Here is a 12,254-nt window from a genome sequence, read left to right on the forward strand (position 1 = left end):
ATTATGGTTAAGCATCTTGTCTGTGTTCCCATAGCCATGAATTTTTTGGCCCCCAAATCTGTCAAATCTCCAGTTCCCAAGTTTGTCTTTTCAGTGTACAATGTGTTAACATTTGTCACTGACAGGATTGACAGCTCAGTTTCTTTGAATAGTTTCACCAAAATAGAGAAATTTAGGAATTTTTTTCTGCCTTTTTATTTCCCTTTAATTAAGGTTATATGTTGCTTTCAATGGAACTTCATTGTGAAATAATATATTAAGGGAGTTATAAAGGTAAAATTTCCCTCTGGTATGACTTTTCAAGTTTATGGAGGTTTTTATAGGTTCTGTTTTCCTTTAGATCTTTTTTTCTCAGACTTTATCATGAAGAGTTTTTAAGACTTATGGGGAGAAACATTCATTCCATCCATATTCTTGGAAGCAAAGACCAATTTTCGAAATGAGCAGAAGATGATGGCTACATCAGTAGTTTGTTTTTGCTTTCTTATAAAACTCTGAAGGAAATAAGATGAAGAAATATAACTTTTTCAGTTATGTCTTGAGTTGTATGAGTGTGTGTGTGGTTTTTATAACAGTCATAACACATTTCTAAATAAATTTTGTCCTTTGATATAGTCTTCTTGGAAAGAAATACAGTTTTCCCCAAAGCAATATATTTAGAGCCATTTTATGGGTCTTCTTGTTTTATAATTGTTATTTATTATCCCAAAGAGTGTCATTCAATTTAATTATTTCTTCATCCAAGAAATATTTGTTAAAAGCCTGTAAGTTGCAAGAAACCATACTTAAGCAATCTACCCCTTTATTCCTTAGTCTTGGCTCTTAAGCAAGGATTCACAGTCATGGCACTATTTACATTAGGGCTGGATAATTCTTTGTTGTGGGGGCTGTGTACTGTGGGTTGTTTAGCAACATCCCTGGCCTATACCAATTAAATGCCACCCTACCTTCTGCCTGAATTGTGAAAACCAAAATGTTTCCAGACATTGTCAAATGTCCCCTGGAAAACAAAATCATCACTGCCCTAATGTCTGAATTAAATATTAAGAAAAATATCACTCAGGTGATGAAAAGTTGCTTCCACTGAAAACAATGTAGTAATGGCCAAGAAAGCTGTTCTAAAAGAAGTTTCAAAAATATTCAGAGAGTGATTAGCACTACTTACTGTATACCCTCCTATAGATATCTAAGTTATGAAACATGTTTAAAAAAATTAAACCACTCTATGCTTATATCTTATATCCTTACTTGCCCTTGGTACTTTATTCATTTCTCCTAATATGGCCTATTTGCTTTTCATTAGACTTCTTTAATCATATAAAATCATCTTCAGTTTAAAAACCTGTTTCCATTAGGGGCACCTGGGTGGCTCAGTCGGTTAAGCCTCCAACTTCAATTCAGGTCATGATCTCGCAGTTCGTGAGATGAAGCCACACATTGGGTCCCTGCTGTCAGTGCAGAGCCTGCTGGAGATATTCTGCCCCCCGCCTTTTCCTGCCCCTCCCCCACTCATGCATACTCTCTCTCCGAAAAATAAATAATCATTTAAAAAAATGTCTCCATTATCTTCTAATATCTTCATCTTTTTATCTGCCTCTTCCATTTTGAGAAAGGGCAGAAATAGTCTTTTGGAAACAGCTGGGTGCTCATTTGACAGAAAATGCCAGGATATTCTTAGAGGTCAGATGCAAATATCAAGATAGGTGACTCCCACCGTGATTTTCAGAAAAGTTTTGGAATAGTGACAGTGCCACTGGAACCAAGACAAAAGCTAAAGGTAACTTTTTAGTTTGTTTACGTATCTCTTAAAGGCACTAAATTAATGAATTATCTTAGAATACTAAGTTCAAGCTAAAAATAAAATTATTATTAATTACAAAGGCCTATTATTTGATATCCCTAAATTTGATTTCATCAACTCTTACGTGAAGTGATCTGAAATTTATGTGACATTTTCTGGGAAAAATGGCTACTTGAGCAGATTGCCTCCCTAAAACACTCTCCAAACATTGACAAAATAAAGTTGTAAGCTTTACCCATAAGTAAAACTATAGGAGTGACCCTAGCCCCATTCCAATTATTGCAGAGACCACTTTCTATATATTAATAACATTTGAACCAAATCAAAGTTGAGTGTCAAAGACTGATGCATAGATCCCCAATTTCAAGCGGGTTCTAGCTTCTGCAAAGTAAGTGAGAAAATTCAGAAAGACCTTATTGATAATGCTTAACTTAGAAGCACAGGGAGTACAAATGGCAAATACCAAATTTTATTTTTGAAGTATATAAATAGAAAAATATGGCTTCAGCATACTAGTGTGTTTCATCAGTTGCAAACATCATTTCTTTTTACATTTTAACATCTCTGGACTTAGAATTTTTTCTTCTAATCAACTGGCTTACAGTTATAATTGGCACTGTGTATTCTTTCATGATCATTTGAACATAACAGTGCGTCTTATAATTATTGACGTTTCAAAGCATATTAAATACAGATTTGAAATATATTAGGTCATAAAATACAAGCCATAAAGCAAAAGATTGACAACAAAAGAAACGGCGAGAGAGGAGGCAGTAGGAAACCCCAGTAATAGCTGAGAGCTCAGACTGGGGCGTCAGACTGACTTGGGGTCACATCACAGTGCAGATGTAGAGACACATTGAAGTTATTTGTGTAACGGTAACACTGACAATTAGAAAATGATCTCTTGAACAATTCTGTGATCATAGAAGTCAAAACTAACTTTTAGAAAAATTTTAAATAATGGTAATAAAAGCAAAACATGTCATAACCTATGTATGAGGTACAATTAAGGATACTGAAGGAAAATTCGTAATTTGAATGTTTCCAGTTTAAATCTATCAAGAATGAAAAAACAGGGGCGCCTGGGTGGCTTAGTCAGTTAAGTGTCCGACTTTCGCTTAGTTCATGATCTCGCGGTTCGTGGGTTCGAGTCCTGCGTCGGGCTCTGTGCTGACTGCCAGCTCAGAGCCTGGAGCCTATTTCAGAGTCTGTATCTCCCTCTCTCTCTGACGCTCCCCTGGTCATGCTGTCTCTGAATTCAATATCAATTGAACTGATAGATTTAAGAGTTTTATCTTTGATAATGTAAAAGTCATTAGTCTTAAGTGGGGAAAGGAAGAAAGCCAGAAATATCCAAAATTAAAATTTTGAAAGATTAAAGAATTGGGAGATGATTTATATACAGACAAAATTGAATGCTACAGCTTTGCACAAATCTATGCTACACATTTGAAATTTTAGATGAAATATATAATTTTCTAGGAAATTTTACACAGATTTTTTTTTTCATGTTTATTTTTGAGATAGAGACACAGAGTGTGAATGGGGGAGGGATGGGGTGGGGGGTTTGACACAGAATTTGAAATAGGCTCCAGGCTCTGAGTTGTCAGCACAGAGCCAAACATGGGGCTCGAACCCATGAATTGTGAGATCATGACCTGAGCTGAAGTAGGATGCTTAACCAGTTGAGCCACCCACGCGCCCCTATACAGATTTTAAAGGAGTTAGAAAAATCGAAACACAATAATAGAAGAATAAAACTGATACAAAGAATTTATCTATCCTTACCTCTTAATTAAATGCCTTCTAATGGCTTCATGGATGAATTCTGCTTAACTATTAAGGAGCAAGTAATATTAATGCCACTAAAAATCTTCTTGACCTTGGAGATAGAAGGGATAATTAACAGTTACATTCATGAGACAATATAATATTGGTATAAAAACCTGACATCAAAAAGTAAAATAAGAGGGGCACCTAGGTGACTCAGTCATTTGAGTGTCTGACTGTTGATTTCAGCTGAGGTCATGATCCCAGGATGGAGCTCCCCCAAGTCAGGGTCTGCACTGAACATGGAGCCTGCTTGAAATTCCCTCTCTTCCTCCCTCTGCCCCCACTGTGCACTCACTCTCTCTCTCAAAATGAAATAAATTTTTTAAGAAGTTAAAAAAAAATCTACAAGTCAGTCTTGCACAATATTGATGAAAATAATCTTTAAAAATTCAGCAAACACAATAGACCAACATATTAAAAGAACAGGGGCTCTTGGATGGCTCAGTCAGGTAAGCATCCGACTTCAGCTCCAGTCATGTTCTCACAGTCTGTGGGTTCAAGCCCCACATCGGGCTCTGTGCTGACAGCTCAGAGCCTGGAGCCTGCTTCAGATTCTGTGTTTCCCTCTCTCTCTGCCCCTCCCCTGCTCTCTCTCTGTCTGTGTCTCTCAAAATAAAATAAAGACATAAAAAAAATTAAAAAACAAAGAACATAAGCCATGGTCAAATGAAATTCATCTAGGAATGCAAGGTTAGTTCACTATAATTCTGAAATTATATTGAAATACAAAAGATTAAATTTTTGAATACCTAAAAACATTTGGTATATAGTTGAACAATCCTATAAAAAATCCTTAGGTAAACAATGTATAAACATTTCCTTAAAATAAATATGTGTTTGTGTGTGTATATGTGTATAAAACGTTTCCTAGCATCATTATTTAATGATTTTTCTCTGAAGGTGCTTGCTGAGGCAATTATGTAAGAGCAACAAATAATAAGTACAAATAAAAGAGTAACAAATAAATACATAAGGTAAAATTATTACTGCTTGCCAATTATGTGGTCTAACATCTGGAATACCGTCAAACCTAACTAAGGAACAATCGATCAGAAACAATAATATGTAATTTAATAAGTACATTAATTTGTAGTTTTCCCATGTATAAATCAAAACCTGAAAAATGTAATGGATATAAAAATCCCATTCACAATAACAACAAAAAGATTAAAACATTTTGGAGTAAACATGAAATATGTGAATACTGTATTGGGAAATTTATAAAACTACTGAATATCATCATATAACTTTGTCATACGGTAAAATGTTTGTATCCATTAATAGAAAGCAACACAATAAAAATCCCCGTGGGATTTGCATTGGATTTATTACAATTACAATTATGTACAATTTATCTAGAAGAAAGAATGTGAGGAAAGGAATCATCAGTAAAGCTCTAAGAAAGAAAATTAGGGAGAACACATTTTTTTTAACTGAATTTGGAAGGTAACACTTGCAGGGATATGTATATGTAGTTCTATGGAGTAGCCATGACTATTTGAGAATTTAATATATGATAAGTATATATCAAATCACTGAGAACAAGGGTGGATTTTGGGATAAATGCTGTAACAGCAGAGTTAAGATGGGGAAAAATAGATTCCTTTCACTGCCCTTACACAAATATTTAAATATACGTTTTTAAAAAGGCACAAAGATTTTAGAAGAAAATGTGGTGGAGATTTTCTTATCATGGTACAAAACTCAGGGGCCATTAAGGAGAAGTCTTAAATTTGATTATGAAAACTCTTTATTTTTTATTATTAAAATTCTTAATACTTCCTGTTAAAATCACTATAAATGGTCAAGTCTAGTAGAAACAGACAAGACTGATTTCTTAATAAATGACATACTCTTCTATGTTAAGAGCATATAATATAAAGAGCATATAAGATGCTGTTAGGTATTGAGTTAAAATATTACCAATAAAAAAATGTACATGGTCAAGATAGACTAGGTGCACGTGTCCAAATATTCTTTAACTCACCAATCCCATGAAATAATAATGCAGATATATTTTTTAAGTGGAAATAATTTAGTAGCAGTGAAAGGAAAGAAGAGAATGTAGCTGGCACCCCCTCTCTGTCTTCTCTGCATGAGGACCCACTCTCAGCCACAGTCCCTCATCCTTTCAAACTGTACGCCAGTGCTAAGTTCTCTCCATCCCTGTTTGGTCAGGAGCACCTGTCAGCTGTTGAGTGGATCATTGTCTGCAGTGGTGCCAGAACAGTAGCTTGGCAGCCCATGTACCCTGATCTCACTTATTCCTAGCCGCAGCTTCCAAACTGGTGCCTTTTAAAGGGACATCCACACAGCAGCCAAGTTCTTAGGGCTGGGACAGCCGTTATAGGGGTGGCTGGCTCTGGGGCTGGAATTGGGACTGTGTTTGGGAACTTCATCATTGGTTATTCCAGGAACCCGTCTCAGAAGCAACAGCTCTTCTGCACCATTTCGGGCTGTGCCCTCTTGGAGACCATGGGACTCTCGCTTGATGGTGGCCCTTCTCATCTTCTTCATCATAGGAAGGAGCCATCTTCACCTCCCATGTGTCTTTCTCCTTTGTCTTGTCTGCCCCGTATGGCTCTTTTCCTTTCCTCCCCAGACAGGATGGGGAAAATGGTTAGCTCAGGGGTTGACAAAGGGAAGACAAATAAAAACTATTAATAAGGAAAAGAAAAAGAATGTCATTGGCATACAAGATAAGGGATTTTTGAAATATATAAACACACACACACACACACACACACACACACACGAGATTATGATTATTTGGGGGGAAAATACTGGTCAAGTATGAAATCACTCTTGTTCAAATGTGCCAAGCTGAGAGCCAGAATGTTGGCTCCTTATTCTTTTATTTCCCTGCTGACTAGCTCAATTCTAGGATGATTAGGATAAGAGTACTGAGCAAAATATAAGCAGAAGGGGCCCTGGATTTCTCCAGACTCCAGCCTACTTATATTGTACCCCAGGACAGAAAGTCCATGATTCCTTCTCTAAGTGAATAGAACTGGCAAGATAACATGGTATGTAACTCCACGATACCCGTGGTAACACTTCCAAGAAGCTATCTTGAGTTATCACCATTAGCTTAACTCTTTTACAGATATGTCATATTCCTCATGACTTTTTTTTTTTTTTTTTTTTTTAGTGAAATAACCCCCTCTCAAACTCTTCACAAATACCCAAGGTGTAGTTAACAAGAGTATATTTGGCTCAGTTTTTACTTATTGTTCATTTCATGTGTTTTTCTCATGACCATGGTATGGGGTCCTATTGCTGGGAATAGGCAACTGGGAATAGATTATATGCTATGCAGCTTTTACTAACACTTTTAACTCTTTTTTAATGATTATTTCTGTTTCCCTAGCTACCCTCATGCATGATAAAAAGGTTTCAAATCATTCTAAGGTTCTGACTGTCTTTACTAGTAGTTATACTCTTGTCTTTGTCCAGGTCTGACTTTTTTCCACACAAGGTTTGTCTTACCTCTGTGGAATTCTTCCAAATTTAGTGGTGTTTTCTTAATGTCTTTCCCTTTTCCTATAATAAATCTCTTTTCTGGTAATTCTTACTCAACACTATTGACACTAATAGAGAATGGACTCTGGGACAGTTGTCAGTGTGATTTTTTTTTTTTTTTTTTTTTTGAAGAGATGTTGGCCTTCTGGCTCTCTATGGGCCTTTCCTACTCCTTTTCAGTGAAAAATTGAGAAATGGCTCATGTGTCTAACAAAGTGATTGGTACCACAGCTGACTTGATAAGGCAACCTTTATGTAGATAATGCCCCTTAAGGAGAGGTGGGCATCACTCACAGCCTGAATATAAACTGTCAGTAAACTCTCCCGAGAAACATGTCCTGTCCTGTACCACAGTCACTGGGGACATACTACTGTAGATATAACCAACATTAAGAGATAGTGGATTCTTAGATACAAAGATGAACAAATCAAGCCAGTAACTGAAGAAACTAATAACATGAAAGATAGGCACTAAATGACAAAGAGAAGAACTAACATCTGACTTAGAACTTTCAGAAGTAAGTTTAATTAATATCCTCAGAGAAATTCAAAAGAATGGAAAATTAAAAATTAAAACTATGCTAAATGAACTTTTAAAACCTCAGTATATTAGCTAAATAGAATAGAAACAGCTGAAGAATCCTCTAGTAAGGTTGGATAAATGAGGATTAGCAATATTGGATACTAGAAGAAAATGAATATCGTTAAATTTCCGAAGGGAAGTCATTTTGAAACTGGACTTCTATTATGCCTGAACTGGTATTCATAGTGGCATAGCAAAAGAATGACATCATAGGATGAAGAACTCAGAAGCTTTCCATCATTCTCCGAAATCACTCAGGAATATATGTTGGCAAAGTTTCACAGAAATCCAGGCAAGAACAATGAGCATAGAAACTAGTAAATTTATAGTTAAAACTAAATGATATTCATGTATATTGTAAACGACAAATCTCAGCTAATCTCAACATACAGTGGATACTAGGTTGGAGAAAAGTAAGAGAAAGTATCCAAGATTTTTGTCTTATTCCTCTGGAGACTCTCAGTGTTGATTGCCTCTAGATAACTGAAATACATCTTTTAAATGTTTTAAAATTTCAGGGAAGCAATTAAAAATATTAAAACAAGTGGCTCAGTCAGATGAGCGACCGACTTTGGCTCAGGTCATGATATCGTGGTTCGTGTGTGAGCCCTGCGTTGGGCTCTGTGCTGACAGCTCAGAGCCTGAAGCCTGCTTCAGATTCTGTGTCTCCCTCTCTCTCTCTGCCCCTCTCCTGCTTGCACTCTGTCTCTCTAAAAATGAATAAACATTTTAAAAACTCTTAAAAATATTAAAGCAAAATGTAAAGCAAAATGTGTAACAGCATAGGGAGAAACAGAAACAGGAAAATTTAACCAATCCAGATTGGGTGAAGGTAAAAAGAAAGTGTGATTAAAGAGAAAATATGAAATAAGATAATGGTAGTAAGTCCAAATGTTTCAAAAATGACATTAATGTGAAAATAGTAAAATTTCCTTTTAGACATAGAGATGGTCAGATTTGCCTTAAGTAAAAAATTTGACTTTGTGTTGTCTACAAGAAATACCACTCAAATAAAACAGGATAGAAAGATATAAAAGAAATGTGTGAGAAAATATTCCATCCAGATTTAAGAAAAAGAAAGCAATATTAACATTGCATAAAATAGAACTTAAAGCAAACAACCTCAAAATTAGATAAGAAAGGTATATATCATATTGTTAAAAAAAATACTCCGTACACCAAGAAGATTAAAAGGGAAAAACTATATGATTACCTTTCATATATTGAAAACAACTTAATACTTTAACATGAAATTAGCAGTTTAACATTTGATGTACTTTAATGGACATTCCTAATAGAACCTGAACAAGCTAATAATGAACAGAAACTTCATTAATTTGATAGATGCTATTTACCAGGGATATGGAACAAACATCATGTTTAATGGTGAAACATCAGAAACATTCCTATTAGGCCAGAGCCAGGACAAACAAGCCCATTGTCACCACGGTCATTCAGTATTTTTCAGGTCTGAGCCAGTGAAGTAAGACAGGAAAAATAATAAGCACGGGGACTGTTGGAAAGGATGTGAGAAAGTTCAGTTTGTAGACAACGTGATTGTCCATTCAAAACAACTCAAGACAACCAACTGCAAACATATTAGAATTAGTTAGAGTTTAGTTATAGTGCTGGATACAATATTACATATCATGTTCTTCAGCATTGTCTATACCTTATACCATATAACAAAATGTGATGACAATGGATTGCACTCACAACTACAAGAAAAATGATAAAATAGGTAGAAATAAATATGACAAGAAGTATGTATGACATATAAGAGAAAACTTTGAAATTTTATGAGGGACCTAGAAGAAAACCAAATTATTAGCAGGAAGAAAAAAAATAATTTTGGATAGAAAGATTCAAGGATGAAATAATCAGTTTAAAACAATAACATCTAAAATAGTGCAGTGTAGCAATAGAAAAAGATAACAATGCTGTAGAATAGACCAAAATTATATTTTTAAAGTGCTTGACCACATAAAAGTTGACGTTCATGTACGATGTAAGATACTACAATTGAGAATTAAAGATAACTCTACATAATTAAAGACAAACCAAGAAAATATTTATATATAACAAAGATTAAGATCTAAATCTTATAAATTATTAAGGACAAGCTCAATAGAAAAATGGGGAAAGAATATACATGGATGTTTTACAAAAGAAGAACTAGAAATGACTGGTAAGTAAATGAAAAGATTTTCAGCCCTTATTAGGAATCAGAGAAATGAAGTTTAAAATCACAATAAAATTTTCCTGTCTGATGAGCATATATGATAAAGACTGATAAAAAAAGGAAAATTAGCTCTTTCCAAAATTTTGATGATAGAAAGCCCTTTTGGAGCACAACCTACCAGTATCTAGTAAAACTTAAAAGTTCATATTCATGTAACCCACAGTTCCATCTGGTAGCCATTGAAAATCAATATACATAAGTATTAATTGCAATGTTGTTATGTAAAAAATTGAAAACAATTCAGATATCCATGATTAGGGAGCTTATAAGGTAAATTACAGCATATAGTATTGTAAATACTTAGAATAATATTTAACCTTTTAAAAGAACACAGTGATGTGGTAAGATCCTATTTGATAAGACTGAGTTATACAACAGGAGATTTATTATGATTTCATGTTTTGAGAAGAAATATATGCACTTGTACATGTATGGAATCATATAAAAGCCAGACCGAAAGAATGTATTCCATGCTGCTCAGTATCTCTGGGAGGGAGTTTGTTTAGTGAGTAAATGTGAAGAAGGATTTTCACACTTTGCTCTATTAAATTCTTCATAATTTTGAGTCTTTTATAATGACAGTGTAATTAAAAATTAGAAGAAAAATGTGCATATGGCAAAAAGAAATACAAAGGCCAATAAGTAACTATGCTTATACTCATGATTATAGAAATGCAAATGAAAATATCAGGGAGATTTTTATATGTAATATGAGTAATGATTGAGAATACCCAGTTTTCACAATGTTGTGACCAAAGAAAGCACTGTTTGTTAGAATATGAATTTTTAGCAGGCAATTGACTTTGTTTATTAAAATTCTGTGTCCCTACCCTTTTACTTAACAATTCCATTCTCATATATTATTTTCAGAACGTCATCACAAATAGGCAACAATATATCTATAAGAATGTTAAGATAGCATTTTAAAATTTTTAAATTTTTTAAGGTAAGCATTTTTTAAAGCAATGATATGAAACTGTCAGCACTTAAATAAATATTGATACATCCAAGTAATGAATATATAGATCAGTATAAATGCACAGTAAAATTTAAGATACACATTAAATTTTTTAAAGTATGTTACAAGTAAATTTAGTGTGATCTCATTTTTCCAGAATGTTTGTATGTAAGTGTGTTTGTGTATCTGCAGGGTATATTGGTTAAAAAAAAATTCCAGAGGTTAATACAAGGTTTGAAATCCATTATCTGTGCAGTGTAGGATTACAAGGGACTTTGTCTTTCTTTGTTATGTATTTCTGTAATGTTTGAGGATTTTTTTTTTACCACAATGATGTGTTGCTTTTGTCATCAGAGAGCCACTAATAGAGTAGTTGATCTATATATTCTTTAGGAATTTGCCTTTTGTTAAAATAAAAAATTGTTCTTTTGCAATATTTTTAAGAGTTGAATACTGTGTTTATGAAAGAATCTTTTCTTATTTTCATTTAGTTTTCATCTCTTTAGCTGTTATCATTAGTAACAACAATATTTAATATTTATTAAATATGTACTCTGTTCCAGGCACTGTGAATTTCAAACTGCATGTATTAAATATTTTTTTAATGTTTATTTATATTTGAGAGAGAGAGAGAGAGACAGACAGTGCACAAGCAGGGAGGGGCAGAGAGAGAGACACACACAGAATCTGAATCAGACTCCAAGCTCTGAGCCGTCAGCACTGAGTCTGATGCGGGGCTTGAACACATGAGCTGTGAGATCATGACCTGAACCGAAGTTGGATGCTTAATTGACTGAGCCACCCAGGTGCCCCATCAAACTGCATCTATTTTAATCGAAAAGTCTTTATTATTATTATTATTATTATTATTGCTGTTGTTTGTCCTACAGAGTAGCAGTTCTCAAACTTTCTGGTTTGGAGAACTATTCATACTCCCCCACGTTACTGAGGAAACAAAAGGACTTTTGTTTATTTCTGTTACATCTATCAGTATATGCTATATTAGGAATTGTCTTAGACGTCTTTTTAGTATTTATTATTTTATTTTAAAGAGCAATATATAAATCCAATATGATAATGCAAATAACATTTTAATGAAAAATGACTATTTTCTAAACAACTTTACTTTTTCCAAGCAGCATTGTTTTACATCTTTGCAAATCCCTTTATTGTCTAGCTTAATAGAAGATAGCTAAATTCTTTTTTTTTTTTTAATTTTTTTTTAATGTTTTATTTATTTGTAGGAGAGAGAGAGAGACAGCGTGAGCAGGGGAGGGTCAGAGAGAGAGGGAGTCACAGACTGAAACAGGCT

General features: G+C 34.2%; 1 protein-coding gene and 1 pseudogene across 2 annotated transcripts in view; both read left to right on the forward strand.

Moving 5' to 3' along the window:
• EXOC6B (exocyst complex component 6B) overlaps nucleotides 1-12,254 on the forward strand; it is a 604,485-nt gene that overhangs the window by 383,305 nt on the left and 208,926 nt on the right. The gene's annotated exons all lie outside the window — the stretch shown is intronic.
• Nucleotides 1-12,254, forward strand: part of LOC120248524 — a 54,732-nt pseudogene that overhangs the window by 19,523 nt on the left and 22,955 nt on the right.

The sequence above is a fragment of the Hyaena hyaena genome, unplaced genomic scaffold, assembly GCF_003009895.1.
Source record: "Hyaena hyaena isolate Hyena2069 unplaced genomic scaffold, ASM300989v1 scaffold_591, whole genome shotgun sequence".
Classification (NCBI taxonomy): Eukaryota; Metazoa; Chordata; class Mammalia; order Carnivora; family Hyaenidae; genus Hyaena; species Hyaena hyaena.